Consider the following 11,708-nt stretch of genomic DNA (forward strand, 5'->3'; position numbering starts at 1 on the left):
TGGACAATTAGTGCTTATCATTTTATAATTAATAACAATAACATTTAAGAAGTGACTCAAAGTCTCACAGTTGTGAAATGGCAAATCTCACTTTCAAATCCAGGTTCCCTGAGTTGTAAGCTCTTACATCTCATCATACAAGACATATTTCCTTCTAGTCACCAGGAAAATTGAAAGAAGCAAACTAAAATGTGAGTACCTGGGATTGTTCTCAATAGCATTGGACTTGCACTTTCGGATCCTCTCATATAACTAAAGGCTGTAAAGTATCTTTTAATATCTGGTAGAAATCATAGGATTTATATAAGCTTTTGCTTGTTTTCTATCACCTGGCAGAACTGAGAGGATTTTTGCTGTTGTTTAATCTGGGATTTCTTTGGAAGGAATGATGCTAAAGCTGAAACTCCAGTACTTTGGCCACCTCATGCGAAGAGTTGACTCTTTGGAAAAGACTCTGATGCTGGGAGGGATTGGGGGCAGCATCAGGGAGAAGGGGACGACAGAGGATAAGATGGCTGGATGGCATCAGCCAGATGGATGTGACTCTGAGTGAACTCCGGGAGTTGGTGATGGACAGGGAGGCCTGGCGTGCTGCGATTCATGGGGTCGCAAAGAGTCGGACACGACTGAGCGACTGAACTGAATCTTAGATTTGTCAGTTAAGGACTACATTGTAACTGGCTACATAGTAGTTGATTATATTGCTGCTCTCCCTTTTTCTCTTTGAAAATCATTCAAGCCACACCACTAGGAAAAAGGTCATTGCCAATCTAAAATCCACCTGGAGTTGGGAATTATCTTGGGATAATATCCCACTTGTCTCAAATGAGAATATAAATATTTATCCCTCATAAGATCCATGTGTAAAAATCTGATATCAGCCTCTTGCACAAAATAAATATTAGAATTCAAACTTCTAGATGGTGCCAAGGTAGGTGACAGATTCCCTGAAGCATTAGTGTGGTGTGGATGTGGCAAAGATACAGCTGCCTTCCCTGACTCTGCAGGGTTTTCTGAGTTTGTGTATGTATGTGGGCTAGAGGAGTGGACAGGGGGAAGGTGGAGTATAATCTGACCTGACCTTCCCCATGGCACCTTCCAAAAGCCACTGACTGATTCATTGTGCTCCTATTTCCATGATGAGGAATATGAGTATGGCTCTTTTGGAAATCTTGAGAAATCCAATAATCTAATTAATCGAGTTAGCTAAATTAGGCGTGTGTGCTCAGTCATATCCAACTCTGCGACCCCATGGGCTGTAACTTGCCAGGCTCTGCTGTCCATTGAGTTTTCCAGGCAGGAATATTGGAATGGGTTGCCATTTCCTACTCCATAGCTAAATTAAATAAGCCAAATTTTATCAATAAGACAAACCTCAGCATCTATGAGAATATACACATATTAACATACAGTGTAACTCTTTTATGCTTGTCCCTGTAATTGCCAACTGAAGTCAGATATTGAATGATTAAGTAATCACAATAGTATTTATACTAATATTAATGCATTTATTATTTCATGCATCTATAATATAACAAGCCTGTAAAGTGTCATAAGTTTTCCAATTTAATCCTGATTTCAGTTTTAAGGTATAAGATAGTTGAGTTCAATCCCTGGGTCAGGAAGATCCCCTGGAGGAGGAAATAGCAAACTACTTCAGTATTCTTGCCCAGAGAGTCCCATGGATAGAGGAACCTGGTGGGCTATATAGTCCACAGGGTTGCGCAGAGTCAGACAACTGAAGTGACTTAGCAAGCACACATGTATTATGCTAATTAAATGAAATAAAGAAATTTAGGCATAGAGAAGTTCAATGACTTATAGAACATCCAATGTCACATCTGAGGTTAAACTAAATATTACCTAACTCCATATCCTGTGTGTGTTTAATTACTGCCGTACAACACAATCTGAAAAGGAGAGAGAGGGCAACTGTACATTTGATACTTTAAGCAGAAGAGCAAAATGAAAATCCACCCACAGGCAGTTTTTAGAAGTAGCTTTGTCACATAAGATCTCCTTGGGAATCAGTGGGGCTCAGCTTATGTTAGATTAATCAAGATCTCAGTTCAAAGTAGTATGAGATGAATCCTTCAAAGGAAGTGAAATTGTTGTGGGATGCTCAGTCTCCCATTCAAAAACTGACTACAGAAACTGTCTAGACAGTTTTTCAATTTTCATGGGGACTTAGGGAAGAAAAATCAGACTTTGATCTCATAACCTGTTTTTTTGATATGATACACTCATTGAAGTCACTAGCAGACATGCCACATGTTGAATGCATCTGAAATATAAGAACCTCAGATGATGGCTGAGGTTTTTTACCACACTGATATTCTATATTCAAATGATATATCATAAAATTCCTACAGCAGTAGAAAATATTTCAACATCAGATCCACCATAGTACATAGAAGTGAGAATAGGATTCTGTCAATATATACTCTGAAAATTTAATCACATTTCTATGCTTCAGTTTTATCACTTGTAAAGATAGAAAAGTATCTATCCATAGAATAACATGAGGTTTCAATGAAATGACGCGTGCCAAATGATTGGAAAATGTATTGATAAATTTAACTCTTGTTGATTGCTTTCGCCGCCGTCAGTATCATCTTTAATGCAAATAACTAGGTATCACAGTGAATATATCAAGACTCCAGTTCATAGCAAACCTGAATTAAAACTGTTCAAGAAAACCAGTTATAGTTTGCCTTGGTTGTTTCATTGGTAGTGGCAGTTATACTCCATTTATGTTTGGTGAGAGTTTACAACATTTTTATTGCTGCATGTCTGTTCATTTGTTGTTTCCTGTTTTAACAAACTTGCCTGATTCAGCAGTTCCTACTAATAATCTGTAAACAAGTATAAAAGTTTATTAAGCTATTATGAAGTTCTTGAATATATATATATATATATATATTGCTTTAGATGACAAGCATAAAAATAAATACAATAGGTCTGATTTTATAAATGAAGATATGATGACATGAAGAACAATAAAATAATTTAAAGTAGTAGAACCAGGATTAGAGTCCAGGTCTTCAGACACTTGCTTTTTCCTCTTTATTTTGGGGGCCTCTTTTGTCCCAGTGATATCAAATCAAACAGGACACAGGATGTTGGAGAGTCACACACACATGCACAGATGAGAAAATTCAAGAAAGTCCTTTTCGTGATTATTGAATTGATTCATTAAAAAAGGAAGCCAAAGAGTTAAGGATAAGAATCTGAATATTATAAGCATAGAAATTACATTTGTGCAACATAAATACATTATTATTTTTCTCATTTAAGAGTTTGAATTCATCTTTTTTCAATCAACTTTTTCCTTTTAAAGATCTCGTTCCTGACGAAGACTCTATCCTCTAGAATATTGCAGGTCATATATTGGAGCAGGGAGAATTACAGCGTTCCCACACATAGCAGAGAATAGATCCCCGTTATTCGTTTCTCTTCTCACTCACCATAGCGTTACTGACGTAAGCCATTTCCAACATTACATATCTTTAACTGCCTGCAAGATAGTCCATCTCACTGTGTTTTTCACTGACATTCCTCCTAAGGTTATTTCACTTGATAATTTCTCCTTCTGCCTATATAATACATTTTCCCATTATAGTCTCAGTTTAGAAGTTCATTAATAAATACAGAGACACGGTTGTCTCTCAAAAGAATGTTCCTGTGACCTCACACCAGACACCATTATATCCTATCCGCAGAGTCAAGGAAGAGGCGTAAACCTAGGGAAAGGAAAGCAACAATTATATGCATACATAAAGGATTTACTGAAACAAGCAACTTGCTTGTATAGAACACACACATACACAATGGCTCTTATTTTTAAGAGAAGGCAGATCCTGCACCCATTATGTCAAAGATAAGAGGAATTTTGTTGGGAGGGGGGTTCAGGATGAGGGAAACATGCATACCTATGGCTGATTCATGCTGATGTATGGCAAAAACCATCACATTATTGTAAAGTAATTATCTGCCAATTAAATTCAATGAATAAAATTTTAAAAAGATAAGATGAATTTTGAGACAATTGTCTGGGCATTTCAACCTACTGAATAAACAATTAAAAGTAAAAGATACATTAATGTGTATTATGTACCAGTTATGTAAGTGTTTTACAAATATCTACTTGTTTTTCCTCTAATCATCAGAGTGGTTAAATGACTTTATCAAGATCATATAACCAATTAGTATATATTTCATATGTAGCAAAGCTAAGATTTCAACCCAGTCACCTCTTATATAACTGCAATGCTCTTATCTGTTATTTTAAACTACCTCCTGAGATCACAGATATTCTGTAGATTTATCCAGTTTATCTGTGGGAGCATTCTCCATAGAATTTTTCTCAGCTGTACTTTCCTGTACATGAAAGAATATGATTTTAGGATCTGAAAAATAGGGGTTGGCCTATAAGGACTTTGCCAGCTCTTCTGGTTCAACCAGGACTTATCAACTCAACCAAATTCATTCTCTTTCATCTTGAAAGGAATTAGTGCCATATCTTAAAGTGCACAGTTGTTAAAGAGTCACTGCCTCTTGAAGCATCATACCTGAATAACATTCTCTAGCATCAATTAAAATTTTAATTATTTTTTAAATAAAGTGACCAAAAAAGAAAACAAGCCAAAACATCACAGAAAATGCTTTAGCAGTGATTTTATTATCCTTATCTTTGCCTCTTTAGAAGGAAGAATAAAAATATCATTTGTTAATCAATCACTCAAATCAATTCATGTGTTCTGATGCCATCTATTTCAGATGAGAAAGACAAGAAAAACAGGAAGATGTTGGAGAATAATTATACCATGCAGACTGAGTTCCTACTTGTTGGATTCACAGATTATCTACCTCTCAGAGTTACACTATTCTTGATATTTCTCATAGTCTGTACACTAACTGTGGTGGGAAATGTAGGTTTAATAATTCTAGTTAATATCAATTCAAGCCTTCAAACCCCCATGTATTATTTTCTCAGCAACTTGTCTTTCTTAGACATTAGCTACTCAACAGCAATCCTTCCTAAAATGCTGGCAAATTTCTTAGCATCCGAGAAAAGCATTTCCCCCTCTGGTCGTGCACTACAGATGTTTTTCTTTGGTTGTTTTGCTGATGCTGAGTGCCTTATCCTGGCAGCAATGGCCTATGACCACTGTGCAGCCATCTGCAGTCCACTGCTCTGTTCTGCTCTTGTGTCTGGGAGGGTCTGTGTCTGCTGCATTGTGTTGGTGTACTTCAGTGGGGGTGTGACTTCAATGGTCCATGTCGACCTCACATTCAGGCTGCCATTTTGTGGCTCCAATATTATCAATCATTTTTTTCTGTGATATCTCGCCTTTCCTGGCTTTATCCTACACAAACACCTACATCAACGAGCTTCTGCTCTTTTCCTTGTGTGGCTTCATCAAGACCAGCGCTTTTGTGGTCATCTTTATCTTGTACTTCTGTGTCCTCCTCACTGTTTTGAGCATCAAGTCCTCAGGTGGAAGAAGCAAAACGTTCTCTACCTGTGCCTCCCATCTCTTGGCAATCAGCTTATTCTACGGAACACTCCTGTTTATGTACTTGCATCCCACTATCAGCTACTCCCCAGACACTGACAAAGTAGTTGCAGCGTTTTATACTGTTGTTTTACCCATGTTTGATCCAATAATCTACAGCTTCAGAGACAAAGATGTAAAAAGAGATTAGTTGTTTGTCAGTTGCTTCATTTGCTATTATTTTCTCCCATTCAGAAGGCTGTCTTTTCACCTTGCTTATATTTTCCTTTGTTGTGCAGAAGCTTTTAATTTTAATTAGATCCCATTTGTTTATTTTTGCTTTTATTTCCAGAATTCTGGGAGGTGGATCATAGAGGATCCTGCTGTGATTTATGTCTGAGAGTGTTTTGCCTATGTTCTCCTCTAGGAGTTTTATAGTTTCTGATCTTACATTTAGATCTTTAATCCATTTTGAGTTTATTTTTGTGTGCGGTGTTAGAAAGTGATCTAGTTTCATTCTTTTACAAGTGGTTGACCAGTTTTCCCAGCACCACTTGTTAAAGAGATTGTCTTTACTCCATTGTATATTCTTGCCTCCTTTGTCAAAGATAAGGTGTCCATATGTGTGTGGATTTATGGGCCAAAGAGCTAAATAGACATTTCTCCAAAGAAGACATACGGATGGCTAACAAACACATGAAAAGATGCTCAACATCACTCATTATTAGAGAAATGCAAATCAAAACCACAATGAGGTACCACTTCACACCAGTCAGAATGGCTGCGATCCAAAAATCTGCAAGCAATAAATGCTCGAGAGGGTGTGGAGAAAAGGGAACCCTCCTACACTGTTGGTGGGAATGCAAACTAGTACAGCCACTATGGAGAACAGTGTGGAGATTCCTTAAAAATTGCAAATAGAACTTCCTTATGACCCAGCAATCCCACTTCTGGGCATACACACCGAGGAAACCAGAATTGAAAGAGACACATGTACCCCAATGTTCATCACAGCACTGTTGATAATAGCCAGGACATGGAAACAACCTAGATGTCCATCAGCAGATGAATGGATAAGCAAGCTGTGGTACATATACACAATGGAGTATTACTCAGCCGTTAAAAAGAATTCATTTGAATCAGTTCTGATGAGATGGATGAAACTGGAGCCGATTATACAGAGTGAAGTAAGCCAGAAAGAAAAACACCAATACAGTATACTAACACATATATATGGAATTTAGGAAGATGGCAATGACGACCCTGTATGCAAGACAGGGAAAGAGACACAGATGTGTATAACGGACTTTTGGACTCAGAGGGAGAGGGAGAGGGTGGGATGATTTGGGAGAATGCCATTCTAACATGTATACTATCATGTGAATTGAATCGCCAGTCTATGTCTGACACAGGATGCAGCATGCTTGGGGCTGGTGCATGGGGATGACCCAGAAAGATGTTATGGGGAGGGAGGTGGGAGGGGGTTCATGTTTGGGAATGCATGTAAGAATTAAAGATTTTAAAATTTAAAAAATAAAAAACTAAAAAAAAAAAAAAGAAATTGAAAATATAAAAAGAACCCATAGAAATTCTAGAAGTAAAAATATTCACTGTGTAGAAAGAAAAAATTCACTGGGTAGGATTAATAGCTGACTGGATACAGCAAAAGAGAAGATCAGTGAGTTTGAAGATAGAGAAAAAAAAAAAACTAAAAAAAAAAAAAAAAAAAAAACAAAGATGTAAAAAGATACTGGATGCTTGGGGCTGGTGCACTGGGACGACCCAGAGAGATGGTACAGGGACGGAGGAGGGAGGGAGGTTCAGGATGGGAAACACGTGTATGCTTGTGGTGGATTCATGTTGATGTATGGCAAAACCAATACAATATTATAAAGTAATTAACCTCCAATTAAAATAAATAAATCTATATTAAAAAAATAAAAAATAAAAAAAGCATAGGCAAAAAAAAATGCCCTCAGAAAGCTATTGGACAGAAACTGGACTTTCAAATGAATAGGAATTAAAGTTATTTAAGAATATTTAAGGCATAGCCTATACTTCCAATCTGACAATCAGCTGTACATCACCCCATATGTCAAATATTTTAAACATTTCTGGCCTTTCAGAAATAAAAATAACTTTTCATCCTCCATACTATAAAATGATTTTATCTTATCTTACAAAAATTTACTTGCCAAAATTCTGCTCTATGAAACATTTCTGAATTAAAATAATAATTGCTCTTTGTACATTGATTTGTTATGTTCTTTATCAAGTAATATTGAAGGTATTTGTTGATTTGTCTGTCAACCTATCCATATGAGAAAGTCCTTAGCAACTTGGAATATGTATCTTGGTTGATTTTTCCAAAACCTATGCAGCTAGGTGTAGGGCACTTGTGTGTGTGTGTGTATATATATATATATATATATAGTGAATAAATGGATGAATGGATCAGATGAATGGATGGATAGAAGAGTGAGTAAATCCAGTTTTCTGTGTTTGGGAAAATAAGCCTAGATTCAGCACTTACAGAACATTTACCATCAGGGAAATCTAACATTACTCATGATGGATAATGGTGGTTACAATGGGTCTCAGAAAATCAGATAGAAGACACATATAGCAATAGTCACATTTATAGTAGGAGAGAGTGAAATTATAGCACATATTTTCTCTTTAGGTTAGATTGGTTATCATAATAGACATTCACTGTGGATACCTGGTGAAGATCATAAAGACTATTAACTGTATACATTACTAATTCTTTACACATATGTTCCTGACTCTGTCTTCAGGAAGCGAAGTTGCTCAGTCGTGTCCGACTCTTTGCGACCCCGTGAACTGTGGCCCACCAGGCTCCTCCGTCCATGGGAGTCTCCAGGCAAGAATATTGGAGTGGGTTGCCATTTCCTTCAGGAAGAGGTCAACAATTGTTTTGACCGCTGTATTCTGTAAATTGACAGTGTAAATTAACTGAAGTATGAATACTTCTTTCTCTGGATTCAGTTTTGATGATCAGACTCTTTTGGGGTTGCTTTTAATCCTTGAGTCCTAATTTCTGTTTTATTTTATCTTGACAGAGTTGAAGCGAAACACTGTGTAAACATGAACATATAATACTGTTCATTTGGTAGTAATTGTGGAGCTATAAATGACTGGATTTGTTACAAGATTATAACCTTGAAAATAAAGACAATAAAATATTGCCACTGAAATGAGTTGGTTTGAAGTATAAATTAACTAATATATGAAATCTTTCTAGTATATGTATAATTTGAGAATCAAATGATCAAATATGCCCCTTGGACTGCAAGGAGATCCAAGCAGTCCATCCTAAAGGAAATCAGTTCTGAATATTCATTGGAAGTACTGATGCTAAAGCGAAATTCCAATACTTTGGCCACCTGATGTGAAGAACTGACTCATTGGTAAAGACCCTGATGCTGGGAAAGATTGAAAGCGGCAAGAGAAGAGGACAGCAGAGGATGTGATATTTGGAAGGGATCACTGATTTAATGGGCATGAGTTTGAGGAAGCTTTGGGAGTTGGTGATGGACAGGGAAGCCTGGCATGCACAGTCCATGGAGCTTCAAAGAGTCAGACATGACTCAGCAATGAACTAACTGAACTTGATTTAGCATAGTTTCATTCTGTAACTCATTGATATAATTTCATTCTCTAACTCATTGATATAATTTCATTCTCTAAGTCATTACAGATTTTACTATGCAATATATGTATGTAATATTCATATAGGAAGAAAAAAATATATACACATATATTTTCCTTTCTCTCCTTATTCTACAATGATGGAAACTACACTAGAGAGCATTTTAAAAAATGTATTTGGGCATTTAATCGTAAATCTGGACAAACAAATTTCTGCTTCTTATGATTAACAAGAAAATTGTGGCATGTTTTCTGCTCTATGAGAGATAATAGCAATGATACATTCAAACACATAAATGGAGATTAATTGATAATAAATATAAATCTTTGTAATTTCCTACAGTTGACTAATGCAAGTGAAAATGAAAATTATATAATTAGAGACAGTAAATACAAATAAGCTTCAATAATAATTTTGTTTCATACAATTTAAAAAATATGCACATTGTAGTTAAAATGAATGAATGAAAATCCTTTGTGGAGAAAAAAAGGAAAGGGGAATATAATTAGCTTAATTATTCTCAGTGACTGTGATGAAAAATCTTGAATCAGAACTGAGTCAGATACTAAATCCGATACTGTGCTTAAGAAGGAAAAAAAATACATATATAAGATTAATAAAGTGGATAAGTGAGGAGTGAAAACAGTAGTTAAAACAGTAGTATAGTTACTGCTATAAAATATATAGGAGTAATAAAGTGGATGAGTGATGAGTTAAAAAAATAATCAAAGATGAGTTAAAACCACCACGTTCCTTGGTGGTCCAGTGGTTAAGAATCTTTCTTAGATTAAGAAATGCAGGGGACACTGGTTTGATCCCTGGTCCAGGATGACCTCACATGCCATGGAGAAATTAAGCCCATGAGTGTGCCACAGCTAATGAGCCCGGGCTCTGGAGCACACGAGCTGCAACTACTGAAGCACACGCCCCTAGAGGCTGTGCTCCTCAACAAGAGAAGCCTCTGCAATCAGAAGCCCTCACACCACAACTAGAGAAGAGCCCCCACTCACCATGCGGAGGGGCTAAAGAAAGTCCGTGCACAGCAACAGCATCCATAACAGTAAAAATAAATGAATAATAAATAAATGTTAATTTTAAAATGACAGGAGCCTCAATAAGTCCTTAAAATAATGCAACTATTGTTTAATCAGTTGTCACAATGATTTACAATGCAAAAAATTTAATTGTAAAATGAAGTCTGTAGGAGTCAGACACCAGTGATATAGATCAGAAGAAAATTAAAAATTTAAAACATGTACCCGTGCCCATACAGATCCTTTATCTTGAACTGTCTTCAGCTACTCTCAAGACTGAAGACTGATTATTTCTATAGGAGTTTGTCTGTGTGTGTGTGTGTCTGTGTGTGTGTGTGTGTGTGTGTGTGTGTGTGATGTATAAGTCCTAATCAGTTGACTCCAGTGATTTAAATTTAAAATTAAAATTTAAATTTAAAATCATTTGAACAAAGTATAATTCTGTGTACACTCATTTCCATACCCTAACTACTAAGGAAAAGGTAATTGGAAAAGAAATCTATCAGCTAATCACTAGGACATATTTTATACATGATTAGAGACGCTTTTGAAAAAAGAATTACAGAAATAGAATTTTCAACTAAGGTAATATGTTTTGAGCACTAATATGCATGTGTGTGCATGCTAAATCTCTTCAGTTGTGTCTGCCTCTTTGGGACCCTTTGGGCCGGAGCCCACTAGGCACCTCTGTCCACGGGATTCTCCAGGCAAGAAGACTGGAGTGAGCTGTCATCCCCTCTCCAGGGAGTCTTCCAGACCCAGGGATCCTACCACGTCTCGTACGTCTCCTGCATTGGCAGGCAGGTTCTTACCACTAGCATCACCTGGGAAGCCAAAGGAGTGTGCAAACACCAAAGCATGGTGTAAACTTGAATGAAGTAGAATCCTTCAATTTAGTGAATTCATCATTTGCTGGGCTTTCACCAGCAAAAAAACAAGCAGAGAAAACATTTATTTACACGTTAAATAAGTGATACATTTGCTACATATAGTGGAGAGCACAAAATGACTAAGTAAATTCTTATCTCAAAGAGCTTATAATATTTTTGGAGAGAAATATTATAAACACACATATACTTTTAAAATTACTTCATAAAATATATCTTCACTTCCTTTCAATAAACATTTAAATATGACTGCCCAATTCTTCTCATTTCTACTCAATGATTCATGCACAGTGAAGGCAGGGAAGGAGACTCAAGAGTGAGGGGATATATATATAATAAGTGATTTACTCTGTTGTACAGCAGAAATCAACACAACATTGTAAAGCAATTATACTACAATATAAATAAATACATATCTTAAAAGTGACTAAATATTTTAAGGGAGCCATCAAAATGATAGCACTTCATGCAGATGTTAACTTGATGAATTCATTAACATTTAATGTCCAAAGAATTACAAACTGAGAATCTTTCTCATGTATCAAACACACAGCCATCTTAGATTTCAATGATAAAGGAATAATCAAAGATAATATTTTTAAATGTACTCAGAAAG

General features: G+C 36.2%; 1 pseudogene; it reads left to right on the forward strand.

The window, feature by feature from the left end:
• Window positions 1–4,805: 4,805 nt before the first annotated feature.
• On the forward strand, window positions 4,806–7,511 carry LOC101117106 (olfactory receptor 5AS1-like; annotated as a pseudogene).
• Window positions 7,512–11,708: the final 4,197 nt, after the last annotated feature.

This window comes from Ovis aries, chromosome 15 (genome assembly GCF_016772045.2).
Source record: "Ovis aries strain OAR_USU_Benz2616 breed Rambouillet chromosome 15, ARS-UI_Ramb_v3.0, whole genome shotgun sequence".
In the NCBI taxonomy this organism is placed as follows: Eukaryota; Metazoa; Chordata; class Mammalia; order Artiodactyla; family Bovidae; genus Ovis; species Ovis aries.